Raw genomic sequence first — 5,725 nt, forward strand, 5'->3', positions numbered from 1 at the left:
CTACTTTCTTCAATTTAAGTCTGAATTTGGCAATAAGGAACTCATGATGTGAACCACAGTCAGCTCCTGGTCTTGTTTTTGCTGGCTGTATAGAGCTTCTCCATCTTTGGCTGCAAAGAATATGATCAATCTGATTTTGGTATTGACCACCTGGTGATGTCCATGGGTAGTCGTGTCTTGTGTTGTTGGAAGAGGGTGTTTGCTATGACCAGTGCGTTCCCTTGGCAAAACTCTGTGAGCCTTTGCCCTGCTTCATTTTGTACTCCAAGGCCAAACTTGCCAGTATCTCCTGACTTCCTATTTTTGCACTCCAGTCCCCTATGATGAAAAGGACATCTTTTTTGAGTGTTAGTTCTAGAAGGTCTTGTACATCTTCATAGAACCTTTGAACTTCAGCTTCTTAGGCATTAGTAATTGGGGCATAGACTTGAATTACCGTGATATTGAATGGTTTGCCTTGGAAACGAACAGAGATCGTTCTGTTGTTTTTGGAATTGTACCCAAGCACTGTAGTTTGGACTCTCTTGTTGCCTATGATGGCTACTCCTTTTCTTCTAAGGGATTCTTGCCTGCACTGGTAGATATAATGGTCATCTGAATTAAATTCACCTTTTTCGGCCCATTTTAGTTCACTGATTCCTAAAAGGTCTATGTTCACTCTTGCCATCTCCTGTTTGACCACTTCCAATTCACCCTGATTCACTGACCTAGCATTCCAGGTTCCTATGCAATGTTGTTCTTTACGGCATCGGACTTTACTTCCATCACCAGACACCTACACAGCAGGGCGTTGTTTTTACTTTGGCTCATGCTCTTCATTTCTTCTGGAACTATTTCTCCACTCTTTTCCAGTAGCATATTGGGCACCTACTGGGGATTGGTAGGTGTTCATCTTTTAGTGTCACATCTTTTTGTCTTTTCATACTCTTCATGGGTCTCCAGTTGGAGATTTGTAAAGCTATGTTGTGAATGGCTATTTTTTAAATGAAAATATGCCTTTGATTTTGACTTAGAGGTAGTGAAAACAAACGAAAACAGAACCCGAATGGAGCTGCTTCAGACCAGCTGGGGAGACAGCACAGCTGAGAGGCCAAACCAGAACCAGAAGTAAGAACAGAAATTGGGTATTTACCTGACCCCACCACAGAAGCAGCTAAGAAAATTGTGGAGACTCATTTTATTGTAACAGGCTGTGCCTTCATCACAAGAAAGGCAGTTCCATTTAGGGGAAGAAGACAGTAGTTGTGAGTGGTAAATATTAGTCCATTGAAGAGTAAGGATGGGGACTTCCCTGGTGGTCCAGTGGCTAAGATTCTGCACTCCCAGTGCAGAGGACCTGGGTTCGCTTCCTGGTCAGGGAACTAGGTTCCACATGCTGCAACTAAAGATTCCTCCTGCTGCAGCGAAAAAAAGATTCCGCATGCCAAAGCTAAGACCCCACAGCCGAACAAACAAACAAATATTTTTAAAAAAAGAGTAAGGATGGTTGGCCCCATGTGCCCATAGGAAAACCTTAACCCTGAGCAACACTCAGAACACATGTAAGCCTCCTAAGGTACTTCACAGAGCATAGGATGAACAATTTCTAGGGAAAGAGTTAGGGTGGGGGGAATTCAGGCAAAGAAGATGACCCAAGCAAAGACCTAGAGGCAAGAATTAGCACCAGTTGTTGAAGGGGCTGCATGTTATTTCTGACCCACGTCATGAGGTAAGAAGCAGGAGGAAAGTGAGGGGCACAGGTGGACAGTGTCATTTGAAAAGCTTGACTTTGTCCTGTAGGTGCGGGGAGCCACTGAATGGCCTGCTGTAGATTCTGGCTGTTGTTGGGCGACAATTCCCCATGAGTCTGTCACTTTTCTACATATTATGTGAATGAGGCATTAAATCGTCTCAGTTCCCTGTTGCTTTTTGAGAACCACAAGGACAACACAGAGTGACTCAGGCAGAGGCTGTGAATGTAGTGGGGGTTCTGCCTCTGTGAGAAACCCTAAGCTCAGGAACCTGTTCACTTCAGTTCAGTTCAGTCGCTCAGTCATGTCTGATTCTTTGCAACCCCATGGACTGAAGCACGCCAGGCCTCCCTGTCCATCACCAACTCCCAGAGTCCACCCAAACCCATGTCCACTGAGTCAGTGATGCTATCCAACCATCTCATCCTCTGTCGTCCCCTTCTCCTCCTGCCCTCAATCTTTCCCAGCATCAGGGTCTTTTCCAATGAGTCAACTCTTCACACGAGGTGGCCAAAGTATTGGAGTTTCAGCTTCAGCATCAGTCCTTCCAATTAACACCCAGGACTGATCTCCTTTAGGATGGACTGGCTAGATCTCCTTGCAGTCCAAGGGACTCTCAAGAGTCTTCTCCAACACCACAGTTCAAAAGCATCAATTCTTCAGTGCTCAGCTTTCTTTATAATCCAACTCTCACATCCATACATGACCACTGGAAAAACCATAGCCTTGACTAGATGGACCTTTGTTGATAAAGTAATGTCTCTGCTTTTGAATATGCTGTCTAAGTTGGTCATAACCTCCCTTCCAAAGAGTAAGCGTCTTTTAATTCATGGCTGCAGTCACCATCTGCAGTGATTTTGGAGCCCCCCAAAATAAAGTCTGACACTATTTCCACTGTTTCCCCATCTATTTCCCATGAAGTGATGGGACCAGATGCCATGATCTTCGTTTTCTGAATGTTGAGCTTTAAGCCAACTTTTTCATTCTTTTCTTTCACTTTCATCAAGAGGCTCTTTAGTTCTTCACTTTCTGCCATAAGGGTGGTTTCATCTGCAGTTATTGATATCTAAGGTGATTGATATTTCTCCCAGCAATCTTGATTCCAGCTTGTGCTTCTTCCAGCCCAGGGTTTCTCATGATGTACTCTGCATATAAATTAAATAAGTAGGGTGACAATATACAGCCTTGATGTACTCCCTTTCCTATTTGGAACCAGTCTGTTGTTCCATGTCCAGTTCTAACTGTTGCTTCCTGACCTGCATACAGGTTTCTCAAGCAACAGGTCAGGTGGTCTGGTATTCCCATCTCTTTCAGAATTTTCCACAGTTTATTGTGATCCACACAGTCAAAGGCTTTGGCATAGTCAATAAAGCAGAAATAGATGTTTTTCTGGAACTCTTTTGCTTTTTCGATGATCCAGCAGATGTTGGCAAATTGATCTCTGGTTCCTCTGCCTTTTCTAAAACCAGCTTGAACAGCTGGAAGTGCATGGTTCACATACTGTTGAAGCCTGACTTGGAGAATTTTGAGCATTACTTTACTAGCGTGTGAGATGATTATAATTTTATAGTAGGCTGCAAGCAAAGCTGTCTGCTCTTTGTGTGTCTAGCTCCATCTTCCAGAAATGCTTGCTACACAAACATCCTTTGAAGGACAAAAGGGTAGTTTCCCAGTAGCTTGGCATGCTGAAAGTTGTAAAGTCCTTTGTATCCGACCCAGGAGTCTCATGTATTCTGTCAACATCCATGAAACTGCTAGCATCCAGGCTGAGTAGGGTAAATCTGAGAATTTTCCTGGTTTTTGATAGCTGTATGTTGGTCCAGTAGTTTGGAGGCTGTTGCAGTGATTCAGGCGAAAGATAAATTCCTTAACTAAGGCTGTGAAAAGCAGTATAGAGAAGAAACAATAGATTCCAGAAATATTTAGAAGGTAAAATTAATATGACCTGTGATGGTTTGGATTGGAAGAATTGGTAAAGGAAAGTGATTATAGATGATCCCAGCTTCGAATTTGGATGTGTGAGTCATTAGTAGACCTTCTGCCTATGAGAGTGTTAGACAAGGAACCTGGATTGGGAGTAGAATGATGAGTTTAGTTTTATACCTGTTGCCTTTGAGGTGCTCATGGGACATCTAAGGGGGGAATGACCAGAGGATACCTTAATATAAATGTCTGAAACTCAGGGGAAGATATCAGGACCTGTTTCAAGACTTAGGGGGCTTCATATAGGTAAGTGTGGTAGCCAGCCTCCAAGATGGCTCCTTAATGATCCTTGCCTCCTAGTATTTGTTCTCTTGTGTAGTTATTGTATCAGAATTGGTCTACATAATCCATAGATGATACATATACCATCACCAACGGATGTGACAATACATGACTGCCAAGCCTAAGTCATAAAGGAAATTGAGGTTTATGCTTTGGTCTCTCTCTTGGATTGCTTGTTATAGGGGAAAGTGGCTGCTGTTTAGTGAGGACACTCAGGTAACCATGCAGAGATGGATACGGGTGAGCCATTGTGGAAGCAGGTCCTCCAGCCCAGTTAACACCTCAGAGGCCTGCAGCCCTGGCCGACGTCTTGGTTACAACCTCGCGAGAGAGCCTGAGCCAGAACCACTCAGTTCAGGTGTTCCCAGATTCCCGACTCTTCGAAAAAAGCTATGTGAGGGACTCCCCTGGTGGTCTGGTGGCTAAGACTCTGTGCTCCCAATGCACAGGGCCTGGGGGGCCTGGGTTTGATCCCTGGTCGAGGAACTAGATCCTGCATGCCACAATTAAAACTCCTTGCAGCCAAGTAAATAATAAATTAAATAGATACTTAACAAGAAGCCATGTGAGATAATAAATGTTAACTGGTTTAGGTTGCTGGGTTCTGGGGTAATTTGTAGTGCAGCAATAGAGAACTGATACAGGTGGTCACTGAAGTTGTGACCTCCTTCAGCCCCTGTACTTCCAGCAGATGATCCCCGGTCTTGGTAGAAAAAAATGTCAACAGGCTGTGACACTTTGACACGTTCCAACTCCCACTCCACTACTCCCTGTTTCTAACGGAATTCGTTCTGAACCCATACTTATCTTTCCTCCAGCCTTAAAGCAAGACTTACCTGTCTGATTTTGCAACAAAATGATGGCTCTTTAATTTTACATATTAATTTCCTGGGACTCCTGTAACAAAGTACCACAAACTAGGGTGGCTTAAAACAAGAGAATTTTATTCTCTCACAGTTCTGGTGGCTAGAAATCTTAGATAAAAGTATCAGTAGGGTTATTCTCTCTGTGAAGGACCCAGGGAAGGATCTGTTGCATGCTTTTTTCCATAGCTTCAGTGTTTGCCAGCAATCCTTGACGTTTCCTGGTTTGTGCCGTGGAACTCTAGTCTCTGCTTCCATTCTTCATTCTACAGCTGTCTTTTCTGCTCTTCTGAGGACAGTGAAGTGAAGTGAAGTCGCTCAGTCATGTCCAACTCTTTGCAAACCCATAGACTGTAGCCCACCAGGCTCCTCCATCCATGGGATTTTCCAGGCAAGAATACTGGAGTGGGTTGCCATTTCCTTCTCCAGGGGATCTTCCTGACCCAGGGATCGAACCTGGGTCTCCTGCATTGTAGGCAGACACTTTACCGTCTGAGCCACCAGGGAAGCCTGATCTGAGGACAGGAGTCATATTGAATTAGGAGTGCACCTTATCCAGGATGACCTCATCTTAATTTGTATCTTAATTGTATCTGCAACAACCCCGTTTCCCAATAACCTCACATTTTGAGGTTGCGGGACATCAACATATCTTCTTGGGAGAAAAATTCAACCCGTGCCGCTGTGCACAGAACAGAGGACGCTTCCTAGTTCTCCTCTCACTGGCTCCCCTGTAGCAGCATTTGACACTGTTGGTCACGCTCCACTTAGAATTCCCCCTTCCCGATTTCAGAGGACCACTCTTTCTTTTCTACCCACATAACTAAGCTCAGTCTCCTCTGCTGGCTCCTCTTCTTCCATTCGTCT

At 44.3% G+C, this 5,725-nt stretch overlaps 1 non-coding gene across 1 annotated transcript; it reads right to left on the bottom strand.

Moving 5' to 3' along the window:
- Positions 1 to 5,292: 5,292 nt before the first annotated feature.
- On the bottom strand, positions 5,293 to 5,365 carry TRNAC-ACA (transfer RNA cysteine (anticodon ACA)). Its single transcript has one exon. It is a non-coding gene; the product is annotated as a tRNA-Cys (tRNA).
- Positions 5,366 to 5,725: the final 360 nt, after the last annotated feature.

Source organism: Bos javanicus, chromosome 20 (genome assembly GCF_032452875.1).
Source record: "Bos javanicus breed banteng chromosome 20, ARS-OSU_banteng_1.0, whole genome shotgun sequence".
Classification (NCBI taxonomy): domain Eukaryota; kingdom Metazoa; phylum Chordata; class Mammalia; order Artiodactyla; family Bovidae; genus Bos; species Bos javanicus.